This window comes from Malaya genurostris, chromosome 3 (genome assembly GCF_030247185.1).
Source record: "Malaya genurostris strain Urasoe2022 chromosome 3, Malgen_1.1, whole genome shotgun sequence".
Lineage (NCBI taxonomy): Eukaryota > Metazoa > Arthropoda > Insecta > Diptera > Culicidae > Malaya > Malaya genurostris.
In genome coordinates, this window is record NC_080572.1 from 136,597,222 (window position 1) to 136,614,170 (window position 16,949).

Here is a 16,949-nt window from a genome sequence, read left to right on the forward strand (position 1 = left end):
TTGCAATTTGAACATGAAAATTTATCAGTGGTTTCATTCATTGGACAAACGTTTTTCGAATGCGATTTACCACAATTCAAACACCGTATATCCATATGACAATTTTTGGTTCCATGACCGAAGCCTTGGCAACGACGACATTGCGTTAAGTTTGCAATACGATTATGCCGTTTATAATGTTCCCAATGAATTTTAATGTGGGAAATGAAACGTACTTTTTCTAAAGTTTTCAAATTGTTTACATCACTTCGATTGAAGTGTATTAGGTAAAGTTCATGGGAAATTCCAGAGCGTGGTTTAGAAGTACCATTCGCTCTTTTTTTCATAAGTATTACTTGGGAAGGGGCAAAACCAAGCAATTCTTTTAGTTCATTTTTAATTTCATCCATACTTTGATCATTTGATAATCCTTTCAAGACAGCCTTGAAGGGTCTGTCTGATTTTATATCATATGAATAAAATTTATGAAGTTTCTCGGACAAATATCGAATAAGACGTTCGTAATCTTCCAATCCATCCACCAAGACTCGACATTCTCCTCTTCGTCCGATTTGAAATGAGACTTTTACTTCCGGGAGAAAAGTAGAAAGCTCAGTACGGAATGCTTTGAAGTCGGAAATCATCACAGTCACTGGTGGCATAGATTGATGTTTCTTCCCAGAACGACAAGCGTCCATTTTGGGAATTTTTGAAGAATTTTCTTCTATGTCGCTACAATCGGATTCAGGAAGAATCTCGTGAATATTGTTAGACGGCATAGAATCAACGGAAGGGAATTCCGTCCGTTGTCTTTTATTTTTACATTCAGATTCTATAAGATCGTGAATGTTATTAGAAAAATGTTGAATAACGGATTGTGATTTATTCCGTATAGAATTATTTTTAGCCTTAGGCTTGTTGCCTTTCCGGTTGGACGCAGGCATTTTTGAAATTAATGAAATTTTAAATTAAATTAACTAGGCTAATTTAGTCTTCGATTAGACTCCTAGCTAGCCTTAAAAAAGGCTGATTAATTTCTTAGTCACTCTAATATCACTATTTGTATCACTTAGTCACTCTAATATCACTCTTTGTATCACTTAATCACTTAGTTAGTGATTCAGGTAGCCTTGAAAAAGACTGAAGCCTTGAATCAATGAAACTCTAGGTAGCCAGAAAAAAAATCCAGGAGCCAAGAGCTATACGCATGCGGTGCGAACGACTGTTCAACACCGACTGATCATTATATTACTTGATTTAAACTTTCCAAAAAGTATATGTATGTGCCATTTGGTCTGCGACCCTACTTCCTATTAGTAGTTAAAGTTAGTGTATAGAAAAGTATAGAAACAGCCAAACCGTACACAGTCTTCAACAAAAATGTGTAATTTTTCGATTTTAGTAATTGTCTCGAACATAGTAGACACTGAAAGTAATTGCGAAAAAAGTTATGGACAAAAAATTGATTTTAAGTGGTTTCAAAAGAAAATGCTTCATATATCCGAAACTATATGCGTTAGACCTTTAGCTTCTTCGGCAAAGTTTTTTCTCGTTAGAAGTTCTAAAACTTTGTAGAAAACATCATTTTTCTATCTCGTAGGGGAATAAAGTTGTTGAAATGAACTTTTATAGTAGTAGGCTTTGCATATTTTTTATTGTGATCAAATCACGAGGTATATTTTTGTGAATGAGTTCTTCAAAGGAACTATGTATATCGGATCAACGGTTTAGCAGCTAGAGAATTAAGTTCACGTTTTTGTCGATTCAAACCACTGTGCCATGGGGCGATGTCTACAGGATGGTAATGGCCAAAACGAAAGGGGCGCTAGGACCCCTTGAACGTAGTCCGGCGAGGTTGAAGGAAATCATAACGGTTCTCTTTTCCCTCCACGACACGTCCTCCTGGCAGCCAGACCTGCTACCAGCGAACGAAGTTGAAAATGTAACGAACAAGGAGTTGCTCATTGCGGCGAGATCGCTCGATATAAAGAAAGCACCGGGGCCAGACGGTATCCCGAACGTGGCTCTAAAGGCGGCTATAATGACAAAACCGGACATGTTCAGGGAGGTCATGCAGAGATGTCTGGATGAGCGTATGTTCCCAGACATTTGGAAAAGGGAGAGGTTGGTACTCTTACCGAAACCTGTTAGTGCTTGTTAGGCAGACATCGCTGAATTCCTACTTTGACTGGGAGTAACGGAAGGGCTGTACAAGGTTCTGGAAAGCTACTCCCAGAACCGAGTATTGTTCTACGAGACCGACGAAGGCACACGTAACACTCCAATCACGGCTGGAGTACCACAGGGATCTATCTTGGGCCCGATCCTATGGAATATATTGTACGATGGAGTACTGAGGTTGAGGCTCCCTCCGGGTGTCAAGATAGTCGGGTTCGCGGACAACGTCACACTGACAGTCTACGGCGAATCCATCGAAGAGGTCGCACGTCGCACGGAGTGTATCACACTCAATCTACCTAGTGGTGGACTGGCTGCCTAGAAGGAAACTGCAACTCGCGTATCACAAAACAGAGGTGATGGTGGTAAACAACCGCAAATCGGAACAGGAGGCGTTGGTACATGCCGGAGATTGCTTGATCCCCTCCAAGAGATCACTGAAGCAATTGGGTGTGATGCTTGACGACAAGCTCAGCTACAGCAAGCACGTTGAATACGTCTGCAAGCGCGCATCAAAAGCGATCGCGGCGCTCTAACGATTGATGGAAAATAGCTCGCCTGTGCGCTCCAGTAGTTACTGGCAGGAGTGGCAGTTTCGATCCTCAGATACGGCAGCCCGGTATGGGCGTCGGCACTTAATGTGGAACGCAACGCACAGATGCTGGAGAGTACGCATAGACTCTGTATCGAGGGATGCGGCCTGCGAGGTTGCAAGTATAATGCCTATCGGTCTGATAGTGAAAGAAGACACGGAGTGCTACAGTATGCGAGGAGACAAGAACGCCCGTAGGGGCTCCAAAGCTGTTTCTCTATGCAGATGGCAACAGGAGTGGGACAGCTCAACCAAGGGTAGGTGGACACATCGGCTCATACCTAGGGTCTCGAGTTAGTTAGATAAATCTCACGGAGAAGTGAACTACGGCCTGACGCAATTCCTCACAGGCCACGGGTGCTTAAGATGGTACCTCCACAGGTTCGGCCACGCGACATCCATTGTATGTCCTGGCTGCCCAAACGAGATCGAGACGGCAGAACACGTCTTGTTCGCATGTTCCCGTTTCGCGGCTCAAAGGAGTGAGCTACTGGAGGCATGCGGCATTGACACTACACCTGGGGACCTGGTCCAGAGAATGTGCCACTGCGTAGAGAACTGGAACGCAGTGTCGACCGCGGCATCCCAAATTGCGAACATATAGCAGCGGAAATGGAGTGCGGAACAACAACAGGCAGCCGCGACCGATCGTCGCGTGCAACCGTAGTAGGCTCAAGAGGGATCAACGAATAAAAGTCGGTCTGGGAGAACCTCCTTCGCCGGGGAGCTCTTCGTCGGAGTAGTCTAGATCCATCGTCGGGGACTAGACGAGTTGTACGTAAAACTGTTAGGATCGTCGGAGCGCCAGTGAACCGGAAGCTATCCTCCAACCGGAACCACTGGATCGACCCAGGCATCCTCTCGGTCGGGCGTTGACGGGTATCGAAAGCGTCGGTTTCGGGAGGGCCTCCTTCGTCGGGAAACTCTCCTTCGGCGAGGGCTAGTCGAGTAGCCGTCACAACACTGATTCGAGTCGTCGAGGCGCCAACGAACCTGAAGCCATGCTCCAACCGGAATCGCGGGACCGACCTCGGCACTCCATCGGGTGTCCCGTGTGGTGTAAGAGACTCGGTGTCGGGAGAATCTCCTTCGCCGGGGAACTCTCCGTCGGAGTAGTCTAGATCCTTTGTCGGGGACTAGATGAGTAGATCGTCGCGTGATACCGATAGGATCGTCTGAGCGCCAGTGAACCGGAAGCCACGCTCCAACCGGAATCATTGGATCGACTTAGGCATCCTTTCGGTCGGGTCGTAGACGCGTACCGTAAGCGTCGGTTCGGGAGGACTTCCCTCGTCGGGGAACCTTCCGTCGGTGTAGACTAGATCTTTTGGCGGAGACTAGTCGAGTAGTTCCGCGACGTAGCATCAGTTTTGGGTCGTTACCCTCCAGCCGGCATCACTGGACCGACCTCGCCATCCAACTGGTCGTTCCCTCGAGAGCAGGATGCTGAGCCCCATTCTGCATAAATCTGGGGAGGGTGCTGTGAGCACCAATAGCCTTCCACCCCGAAGTAATACCTAGCGGTGGTGCCGGGGAGGTAGGGTTGGAGATCCAAGGTGTTTTAGTGGGTAGTTCCAATCAACAGTTGGGTAGTCCTGTGGAGAGTCCCACACTCCGTGCGTAAATGCATTTCACCTTGTAAAAAAAAAAAAAAAAAAGCGATCCCAGGTCACTGTGAAATGGCTCGATGATGTCGATTGTCTGTCCCAAACACAGGATCCTCAAACCAGCTCGACGATGACCTTCCTCCTGGAGCAGTGCCGTTCTCGTCGAATTGCACTCAGCTGTCTAGCCGCTGCCCTTCATACACTGTGCGAAGATGGGCCGGTTGACGCCCACGTGGGTGATGACGTTGTGCCGGTGCTCCCACCGGTCTAGCGTTGGATGCCGGTGAGTCTCCGGACCGTCGGTCGTTAATTTGTGTGTCCTCCTTCAGTGATGACTTTTTCCCTTTTCCTTTTCTTTATGCTCGAATCGTTTACCTCGCCAGTGGAGACTTCGGATCCGAGTCTGCTGCTATCCTCCGGTGCGCCACGTGGTCAAAGAACACGGCACCAATCAATCCGTACTGTTCACACGACACTCGAACCGGGCTTTCCTCCCGAGGAGATTGCTTCTGCTCGATCTCGCTGGTAAACGGAACTTTTTTCACTTATCTCCGATGACTCAAAAACCGTTGTCGCGCGGCTCGACGGCCGCAACTTTCGAGGAAACTCCACTTCTATCCTCGTTCTGGCGGAAACTAACTACTAAATAGCACTCTCTCACTCTGACTGTCAAGTTAGCCTCGTGTCAGAGTGAACCAGTGCGCCCAATTTTTCAGATTTACAGTTTTGTCTGCACTCTTAATTAAATCTACCTACATGCACGTAATATTTAAATTTACTGATTGATTATGATTCAGTTTTCATAAACCAAACGTTACAACATGTCCGGTTTTGTCATTATAGTCGCCTTTAGAACCACATTCGGAATACCGTCTGGCCCCGGGGCTTTCTTTGTATCGAGTGATCTCCTCGTTCGTCACATTGTCAACTTCGTTCGCTGGTAGCGAGGCTGGCTGCCAGGGGGACGTATCGTGATGGGGAAAGAGAACCATTATGATTGGCATTACCATCCTGTAGACATCACCCCATGGGTTGGAGTTGGCTGCCTCACACAGCTGGTCGAAACAGGCTCTTTTGCTTGCGCTGATGGCCTTGTTTAGTGCCAACTTCGCCGTTTTGAACGCCGTGTTTCTCTCCATTCTCATCTCCGCTGATCGGGCTCTTTGCATCGTTCTTCTAGCCCTGAGGCAAGATGCGCGAAGGCGTGCAATTTGCTCGTTCCACCAGTAGATCGGTGGTCTGTTGGTCCTCGGTTGAGCCTTTCTAGGCATGGTCGCGCCGCACGCCCATAACAAGATAACGACCAACTCATCCCCTCTCAGGTTCACGTTGTGCTCCTCCAATTCAAGGGCAGCGCAAAACGTTTCGCGGTCGAAGTTACCAACCTTCCACGCTAGTTTTGGGAGTATTACTCCTCCTTGTGCTTCTCGCCAAGTGACCGATCGTGTAGCGAATGGCTAGATAGTCGCTATGGGTGTAGTCATCATCAACTCTACAATTAAGATCTCCGGCTAGGCTGGTACTACAGAAAGTCAGGTAGACAAACGACTCGACTCCGTTCCGCTGGAAGGTACTTTTCGGTCCATCATCCACTAACACGAACTTGGCGAGGGCCTCCAGTAGCGTCTGTGCTACTTGCATGTTATTTCACTCCCTCCACATTTTGGACAAGTAGGTCCGCCCATGACGTTGTTTGTTGCCTTCTTCTTGCTCGCGCATAACATGCTACGTGGCGTTCTTTCACATGCATACGCCTTGTGCCCCTCGCCGCCGCAACGCTTGTAGAGGTTGCTCCGGTCTGGGCTTTTGCAGTCCCACGACTTGTGGCCAGGTTCAAAGCACCTGTAGCACATGTCCACCACCGGCGGTTGGTAAGCGGTCATTGGGCATACCGACCATCCGACCTTTAGCCTGCCTACTTTGAGGACCTTATTAGCATCCGTGACCGATAGCTTGAATGTAGCTATCTGTGGTCCTTTCCTCATGCGGATGGATTCCCGTGGGACATCCACACCTCCTTGCTCCTTGATGGCCATGGAAAGTTCTTCTGCGGTGGCGATTTCATCCAACCGTTTGCACTTGAGTGCAACCTCACTACTACAGGGCTCTAACTTCGGCAGTGTCGCCCAAGACTTGTTGGGCCGGCGCAACAAGCTCCGTTCCGCCCACCTGTACTCCCTTTTTTAGCTCAAGCAGCATCTCTCCCGTTTTCGTGCGAAGGATAGCCTTGAGCACATAGGCGTACTCTTCTTTGTCGGCCTTAACCAACAAAGCCTCGCCAACCTACCTGGAGAATCCCTGGCGCGTTCCCGGCACTTTTTATTCCGCTCAATCGTGAGCCGGAGCGCATAGTCGACCGCATCTTGGTTTTTATCGCTATCGAATGTGAAGGGCTCTATTTGAGAATACATCTCCGACTTTCCACCACCCTCTAGCCGCACAATCAACGCCTCTTGGTCCCTTTTAGCTACGTGCATGGCCTTACGTAGCTTCAGCAAGTTCACCTTCAGCTCCTTGCTGATGTTGGTATTCTCTAGCGTGAATTCGATAATCGGGTCGAGTTGTTCTATGACCGCTGTCATACTCGGCTTGACTACTTCATTCCCTTGCTCCCAGGACTCAGGCTGGTCCACTGATTTGACTGGGGCATTGCTGTCGCTCGTCCCCTCAGCTACCACTTCGCTAGTCTCTCTCGCACCCGTTCTGGATGGAGACCTCTTCAAACTTCCTCTTGCGAAAGGGTTGACCTCCTTACTCGACGTCGATGTTGATGGTGTAGAACTCATTTTATATGGGTCAACCTTATGGCTACCGTCAAACCAAGCCGAAAGTAGTCGCTATCGTGATCCCATGGTTACCTATGCGGTGCAGTGAGGCCATGCGAGGGTTGGCTTTACACTCAGAGCCGGATCAGCGCAAATCAGGAAAAGGGAATCTGAACCTACTTCCACCCAGCCAGGTGGCTGAAAGTGAGACGGCGTGTCATAAGGCCTGTCACGGTTTTATGGGACGGAAGGCAGCTGCGGCATTAGCCTACTCGCCATTTCAAGCCTGCTTTACGGGATGAGTAGAATACCGCAGCTGTCAGCACTAGCTTCTCTATATATTCCGATCTACCGTATCGTATCCGTGGATGGTATGGTAGCCAGTATGCCATAGTTAGGACCTCACTGGCGTCAGTCCTAACGTGCCGAGTGGGTACTCCCGCTGGGCTTGTGCACTTTGAGCGGCACACGATCGCTTTAGTAGGACTTGCTTGCGGATACATGCAGCTTTTTATAGAGGAGTAGCAGAGCCCACTGCCAAACCCCACTACATCCTAGGGAAGCCCTACAACTCGCAGTTGCTGGGGGAGGGGTCGTCCAGCCCTTAAACATAGTCCCAGCTGCCCCATCAATAAACGTTTTGCGCCAATTGAAGGCGTACCTGATTCAACTGCTATCGAGGTTCTAAAATATTCACGGCTGAGGAATAAGACAAAATTCAGCGATACATAGTCGAAACTTGGAAACGTATCTGCCAACTGGGTAAAACACCGGCTAGTACAAGTAGGGAATCGTCAGGGTCTATCGATGGTTTTGATCAGTATCTTACGCAATTGTTCGGTGAATCCGTAAATCTTGGTTGCGAGACCGGATTTCTTCAACAAGTTAAGCCAAAAACATAGCTACAACGTGTGGGACCATTGGTTGCGCCGTAAGACTACGCACCCAGAGAAATATGCAGCAGCAATGGTTGTGCTACCCACACCATCGAAACAGGTCTCTGTTGAACGGTCTTTTAGTGCCCTTGCCTTGGTTCTCTCTAATCAACGCGCTGGCCTTGGGAAAGATACGTTGGAAAACATTTTACTTATTAAATTAAAAAAAGAGCTGATCCCCAGGGCGCTGGAAACTGTATACAATTGGAAGGGATACGTTCCGTCTCATTGTCATTGACGATTTGTTATATAAATGTTACAAAAATTTTCAACTTATTGGATTTCTTTTATTCATTTTTATAACTTAACTCAGCTGAATCAAACAAATTATCGTTTAATTTTATAAACAAGATATTTTCTAAATGACCATACCTGCATCGGCCAGAAATAGTCGAAAACACGTTTTCGTTCGGCACGTCAGAAAAGACATTGCACTTCGTTGCAAAACAAAAAGTGTTCTGTAAGTAGCAGAAACTTTACGTCTGCTTAGCGGTTCAAATTGAACTGCCGAGTTTAGCACTAAGCAGTTCAATTTGAACTGCTCTGCACTGATGAGTCAAAGACGAAACGTAAAAATAATGAAAACGGTTATGTGCCCTAGCACAAAATTTGGCTAGCCCCTAAATGATATTTTCTAAGTTTTTGTCTGAAAGATTAAGTCGACGGTCATTCAATATAATTCCTAAGGCACTAAATGCTCTTTCTGCCGACACTTGAGTAGCGGGAACTGATAAAGCTACTTGTGGAAGGGCGAATAACTCCGGTTCTGGAATTTTTGTTCGTTCCAATATTTGAGGACATTTTCTTCAGTTGATAACCGCCTTGATAATTGCAGCTTCGTTAGTTTATGCTCCATTGGTTCCATATTGTTTGAAACATTTAAATGTGCTTTGATGTTCCTGCTGGCAGCGATTCGAATACTTGTACTTCATGTTGAATTTTTAGTTGCCTACTCAATTTTAAAAGGAACTGAACAGCACTGCTCTTGTTAATCTCAGTTATAAAATCAGAAAATGCAAAATTGATTCTCGGATCCATATAGATTGCAGCCAAGAAGGCTGAGTTCGTAACTAATTCTTCTTTTCTTCTATCTAAGGACTCGACGAGAGCATTTGCCATATTTGAGTTCATTTCAGTTAATTCCAAATTTGTTGAAACCAGAATAATAAAAAAATCACCCATAGTAAAACTTGCGGATTGCAATTTTACTGTTGCAATATAAATTGGATGAAATGAATAAAAGAAATCATGAATAAAATCCCATGTAGTATCGCTCATCATACCTTCTACATTATTTTTCAAAATGAGTTTAATAAAATTTTCGTTTTCAATGAAGTACTGAACCATGAGGAAAGCGGAGTTCCACCGAGTTTCAGCATCTAATGTAGGAATTCGGCAATTTGCTAAAGTAAATTCCGCACGAAATGACTTTCGTCTTAATGTCTTCGCAACATCTCGTACAATCGCAAGCTTCTTAGACAATTTCAAATTTTTAATTGCATCATATACAGCTAGTTGAATAGTCTGTGCAGCACATCGAACTCCAGTTTGAAAACTTTCCATAACCAATATATTAGACTGTTCCTCCTCGTCCTCACTGCCTTTTTGAGCTTCATCTTCTTCGGAATCCAAGTGCATGTCCGAGTTTTCGACGATGTCTTCTAATTCTGCTGAAAAATTATCATCCACCGTTTCCACCTGTTGATCTCTTCGAAGAAGTTCTACTGCTTTAATAAAGTTATCGGTTGTTACCTAATGTCGGAGAAAATTATGCATAAGTATGATTCACGTGCAAAAAATAATAGTTTACCAACCTGATCAATTACCAGATCAAATGTTGCTAATATTGCTAGTACTTCTTTTTTTATGTTTTCAGCTGTTCCTTTCGTGTGGCCGAATCCAATTTCAAGCAGAACAACTTGTTCTTCAGTTCGTGAGCAATTGCTCTCTTAAAAACCGTTGAAGTGTACTCTACTTTAAGAGCAACATTTTTTCTTGTAATACAAGTTTTGCCAAGACCCCTCTCGATTTGTTTCAATAGATCTATTAAACCGGGTTTCTCAAATACACTAAATGGCAGACCACCAGAAGTAACCGCCTTCACACATGATTTGATATAGAAATTGAAATCCATCCTGATAGTCACTTTGGATTTCACAAGGTCACAGATGTCCATTGCGTTTTCCGTAGTACTCTAAGCTAGCTCCGGGAACAACCAAGGGTGGCAAAAACTCGCTCATAAGATTTGATTTTTTCTATTCATCAGCTCACCACATGATTTACGATGCAATCCGAAAAATGATGGTAAAGATGAAAATCATCGCTGATTTAAACAAACACACTCACCTATACAGAGCACCGCTGACATCAAATTATGATGGTATTGATGGTTCTCAGTTTTGATTTCATAGCATTTAACTCTCATTCATAGTTTTAAAAAGTGAGTACTGAGTTTGGCATCACTTTACCGAGCTACACCGGTGAGTGTATTCTTAAACCACAGAGCTGCCAACACAACTCAGATTTTCGGTTTTGTTTTTGCTGGTACTCAAAACGAACACGAGCATTAATGTACGAAAACAAATGTCGAACCGTAGTGTGATGTATACCATAAACGATTGACTTTCATGTCTCGAGCTAAACACAACTGGCTACTAAAACGAATGCGTTCTCCAGCATGCGAGAACATGTCTTGAGAAATGGATTGAAATGGCATCGATTCGAACATTGGCCGCCCATGGCAACTCTGGTGGGTGGGGAATACAAGCGAGACGGTTTCATAAGAATCTGATTCAATGTGTTGATGTTCAAACACATCAAATCACAACTCACAAATCGTCTCTCAGTGGGTTCTAATATTTGATGTGCACACAGCGCTCATCTGCTGATTGCTTGACACTACGATGTTGAGACGATGTTTTCTCTATACGAATGGTTACCCAGTTACTCAACTCGTTCAGTGATGCTTTTGAAACCGATTTGCAGGTGAGCTGAACTCGGTGATGATGAAGTACTGAGTTGATTATTGCCAGCCCTGGGAACAACTTGTGAAAGATATCCTTATGAACAAATTGAAGATGACGCTTCATATTACTGAACTTATTTGAAATTTCCTTGTTACAATTTAAACACAAATTTCTTTGGTTCTCTGATTTGAATTGGTCCTGGATGATCTGTGACGCTCGAGAAATGTTTTCCTTTTGTTTTTTATTTTTTGCTGACATCGTAGAAATTGAGAACCATAACTATTTACGTTCGAAGATAATTTAAAAAAAAAAACACGTATGAAGAATGACCGGAAATGTTTAAAACCGAACTATTTATACCTGCACCCAATGTTGCCAATTTATTCATATGTCAGCAGTTTTTCAAACAAGGGCGAAACTAACACTGGAGAAAAACATCAGTGAATGCTTCAAATCTTTTAATTCCTATTTAGAAAATAACGTTTATTATCAGATAATTTTTTCATAAGTCTATGAATTGTTGGTTTATCTTCAAAAGATGAAAATTTAACCGGTTTCATAGAAGGAAATTGAATAAATCAACATAAAAAGTGTTCCGCCCTTTGTCGATTTATTTACTTCTATGTCTCCTGTGTGAATAATGACATTGGTGCATTCCTCAATTAGGTTTAGCACGATGATGACACAAATGAGCTGTTGATGAATCAAATTCATTGTTGGCAGGACGAGAGGCGGTATCGGTCAAACTCGCTATGTTAAAGTTCGTATGAAATGCCTTGACTTGACAATTCATACTTCATTCTCCGAATTTGTTTTATAGTGTCCTCATTTGAACAAGGGAAGTCTTATCAACTTATAACCAGACATTATTCATGAAAAGTCAGTATTCAGTATTGTAAATCCTTCGTCAATACGTCATACCCATTTGAATGCACACGATTATTCATCATCAATAGCATTGTCAAAATGTCGAGTATTGACAATAATATCACCTTATGTGAAAGCTACTAATCATTTGGATTGACAATAATATTGATTTGTGTAGTCCACCTACTGACAAGAGACAAGACAAGAGCGGACACTGTGTGCCTGAAAATGATATTATATTATTGAATGAAAAAAAGAACGGACACTCAAGTAAGGAAATGAGCTAGCACATGAGCCAGCTCATGAGCTAGAACCCAATCCAGAAGAATGAGCCAGAAGAAGAGCCAGCACACCAGTTGAATTGCGAGCTGTTTCTACGAAGCACACGACTCTCGATCTAGTAGCAACACGGCACACGAGCGTGTGCTTCAGACTTTGTGTGCGTGTTTTCTGCTAGCTCGCGTGTTTCGTATTGCAGCGAGCTACGAGCTCTATCGATACGGCTCTCTTTTCTTGCTAGCACACGCTCAATGAGTCTGGTTTGAAAAAGCACAGCACATGAGCTTCATAGGCGCACACAGCAGGTATGGAGCAGCTCGTGTGCTGAGCTAGGACATCACTGATCTGAACCTACTTCCTTCCAGTCATCCCAACCAGGTGGCTGAAAGTGAGACGGCGCATAGTGGTTGAATCAATAGAAACGTCATAAATCGGTAGCTGCCAAACCCTTCTTTTAATGCATGTAGTTGCTTTTAAGGAATTATTTACAAATATATACCGCGTAATTTGATTCTATTCCTGATTGTTCATGGCCTACTTTGACAAAAAATATAACCATAACTTTTTTTCCGAAGAGGTAGAATTTTTTTTCTTCTACAAAGTTTTTGAACTATTGAAAATAATTTACTTGGTCAAATATACCAAAAGTCTAGGTCGCACCGTTTCGGATATACAAAACGTTTTTATGGCAACCCCCTTAAAATCCGTTTTTTATTTATAACTTGTTTAGTTATTTTTTATGCATACTTTCTTTGGAATAATTGAAGAAAATAAAAAATCCCATATTTTTGTTGAAGGTAGTACATAGGTTTGTTTTTTCCTGGCAAAGTTATACAACATTTTACCTTTTTTTACCTATTATAAAACCTTACACCGAAGCGAAATATGCAACTTTATGCAGCTGATTTTTACAAAATTTATAGGAAAAGATATGCCCAATACTATAAAAAAAACTAAGTGGAACTCGATGGAACTTTTTTTTAGGCCTTTTCACAGTTAGTTTTAGTTATTGAATTATAACAACCCCCTTAAAACTAGTTTTCTAATCATAACTTGTTTCAAGTTTTTTTTAAACCTTACTTTGTTTGGAATAGTTGTAGAAAATATAAAATCCCATAATTTTGTAGAAGGAAATGCATATAGGTTTATTCTTTTCTGGAAAAGTTATACATCATTTTACCTATTTTTACTTAGGAAACCTTGTACCGAGGCGAAATACGCAACTTAATGCAGCAAACTTTTACAATACTTATAGGAAAATATATTCCTAATCTAATTTATTTTCCAATAAAAATCTCCTAAGTACTATTCGTGTGATTCATTTTCACTAAGGCCATGCTGAAACCATGAATCATTAAGAAACGGAGCGCGTCACGCGTCTGCTATTTCTGTAACTCACTTTTGCAGTGAGCTTAGAGATGTGCAATTCACTCCTGAGCTATTCCAGTCAATCGAATCTTTAAACTGAGCTGATCACAGCTCTTTTTAAAAGAACCGCAGCTCAGCAGTTCACCCCACTGGTAAACAGGGATGCCAGGTTCAGAGATGAATCTGTGTTTCACAGATTTTCAACCTTTTGCACAGATTAAAAAAATGGCACAGATTTTCACAGATTTCTGAAAATGGTCACAGATTTACACAAATTCTGAAATCGATCACAGATTTTTGAAATTGATCACAGTTTAGCATCAAAAATTACAGAGCGGTAGAAAATAGCGGTAGATTTTGCACAGACAGGTTTTTGGCTTGATCACCGATTTTTGAAAAAATGACCTGGCATCCCTGCTGGTACGGTGGAAACAAGCTACGAGCTGAACGGATCTTCGGCTCTTGAAGAGCGAGTTATAAATGAGAATAAATGTGTGGATGAGCTTTTGTTCGTTCTTCCAAATGTGTATCTACCCTTCTTTAACGGATTGAATGAGCCATTGTCAATAAGAAATCTTACCTCTCACTCGGTAGGCTAAGGTACATTCAGGGATGCCACTTTTGCAGATATGCTCGAATGTGACATAATAATAATTCGCAGACAAGTTAGTTGCATCAATGATTTCGATAATGCATATGAAAGAAAAACGGAGTAAGAAAAACTGCGCCCAAAACAAACCTTCAGTTCAATCTAAATGAGCTGATGAGCTGATACATTGAATCGATTCCCTTTAGTGAGCTGATCGGTTCGGAGCTGAGAATACCGCAACTGTTAGCCCTAGCTTCTCTATATATTCCGATCTACCGTATCGTATCCGTGGATGGTATGGTAGCCAGTATGCCATAGTTAGGACCTCACTGGCGTCAGTCCTAACGTGCCGAGTGGGTACTCCCGCTGGGCTTGTGCACTTTGAGCGGCACACGATCGCTTTAGTAGGACTTGCTTGCGAATACATGCAGCTTTTTATAAAGGATTAGCATATCCCACTGCCAAACCCCACCACATCCTAAGCAAGCCCTACAACTCGCAGTTGCCGCGGGAGGGATCGTCTAGCCCTTAGACATAGTTCCTGCTGCCCCAAGAATTTAGGTGTCTGATGAATATTATATGACTACCACGTTGCATGCGATAGCTAACGATAGTAGGAGGTATTATGATTCGATTAGTGTACCATCATCAACCATGGGCAGTGGTCGAACCGTAGTCGGCCGTCAATGATGGGAATCTTTTGACGATTGTTTTGCCTGACCTCTATAACCGCGTACCATCGGGGTATAGCTAGTATCTCATACAAACACGAATGTGCGAATGAAACACGTTGTGGTGAAATTCGATGGCACGGGATTTCGTATCCTACGCCGTACTTTTTCTCTTGACACGAGGAGGGGAAGGAGGACGGTGATTTGATTGCTACTAAAGAACGGTGTTGAACGACGCCGGCCATACCATAGTTTACACCAGATTTAACGGCTCATCCCTGACTGACTGACACGGACGAACTCTGGTTGATCCTACCAGTAATATACCAGGTTAAGACATGCATGTCAACACGGGTGCTACTCCGAATGATGGTAGTAGGTCACTGGATTGTTACGACTATAAGACTGGGTGTGCAATCACACGGGCCATCTGGTTCATGTGTATTGTTGTGGTGTCTGTTGACGCGTTTCCCACAAGCCCAGCTGGAATTACCTTGAACAAATTAGAGAGCTCTAAGCAGGCTATCTCTATGGCCGAGAATAATCTTGCATGTAATAATGGAATATGACCTCGGTCTCAATATTCATTGGTTTGTAAACCAGATCAAGAGGTAATGATTAACAGAAGTAGTTGGGGGTATTAGTATTACGTCGCGAGAGGTGAAATTCGTAGACCATCGTAAGACTAACTAAAGCGAAAGCATTTACCATGGATGCTTTCATTAATCAAGAACGAAAGCTAGAGAATCGAAGGCGATTAGATACCGCCCTAGTTCTAATCGTAAACTATGCCAGCTAGCAATTGGGAGACGCTACATTATGGTGTTCTCAGTAGCTTCCGGGAAACCAAAGCTAGGTTCCGGGGGAAGTATGGTTGCAGAGTTCAAAATTTGATGGCTGCGGCTCAATTTAATTTTACCAGGTCCGAACTTATTGAGGTAAGACAGATTAACAGCTCTTTCTCAAAATTAAGGGTAGTGGTGCATGGCCGTTCTTAGTTCGTGGAATGATTTATCTGGTTAATTCTGATAACGAACGCTATTAGCAGTCAGACGATGATCCCGTCCGGTTCGTGGTCGGTGCGGCGTACATTGGCAACCATGCGGTGCAGTTTCTTCGTTCGCGCCGGTTCCGGTCGGCGGTGTAGTGTGATCTGATAATACGTCAACTCATCGAGGTTGACCTCTGCTTAATAGGACAATTTGTGTTCAGCAAAGTGAGATTGAGCGATGGCAGGTTCGTGATTCCTTTATATGTTCTGGGTTACACGCGCGCTACAATATGAGCAGCAGCGTGAACAATATTCCGGAAGGAACGAAAAATCACTGAGGTGCTCACAGTCGGGATTTTGGATTGAAATGGTCCATACGAACCTAGAATTCCCAGTAAGTGCTGGTCATTAGCTAGCGTTGATTTCGTCCCTGCCCTTTGTACACACCGGCCGTCGCTACTCCCGATGGATTATTTAGTGAGGTCTTTGAAGGTGAAGATTTGCTAGTACCTCGGGATTAAATTTGAATCACTGAAGTTGACCGAACTATAAATAAATAAATAAATAAATGATCATACACCCGACCCGGCCCGATGCGAACGTGCGCATATCTCTCTCGTACGCACAAACTGTTTTTGTTGAGAGAACGAAAATCACGCTACACGCATGTGTGTTTCTATTCTGTTCCTACTCTTGGGCGCGAAATGCGTGCTCGTAAACGGTGCTACTATGTACTATACTCACTCAATAGGTCTCGCAGGTCCACTGTGGAGTGCGGTGTGGTATCATCAATTGTGCAACCGTGAGCCCGTGCGCGTGGATGCCCACCACAACAGTGTTTTGTGCTATTGTATGGTTCTACCGGGAAATCCGGAAAGCTTGTAAAACCCTAGGCAGGGGATCACTCAGCTCGTGGATCGATGAAGACCGCAGCTAAATGCGCGTCAGAATGTGAACACCCACAAGTTGAACGCATATTGCACATCGTATAACGTTACGATGTACACATTTTTGAGTGTCTATATTTATCGATTCAACTATACGTGTGCAGCGCCCTTAGCAAATTTTCCTTCGAACATGTTAGTATTGTGAATAAAATAGGGAGCCATGAAGGAATAACAACATTGCAAGAACAGCAACCTAGTCGTGAAGGAAAAACTCG

General features: G+C 43.8%; 1 protein-coding gene and 1 pseudogene across 1 annotated transcript in view; one reads left to right on the plus strand and one right to left on the minus strand.

The window, feature by feature from the left end:
• LOC131439201 (uncharacterized) overlaps window positions 1-16,949 on the minus strand; it is a 600,687-nt gene that overhangs the window by 155,915 nt on the left and 427,823 nt on the right. The window lies entirely within an intron of this gene.
• Window positions 16,673-16,808, plus strand: LOC131439831 (5.8S ribosomal RNA; annotated as a pseudogene).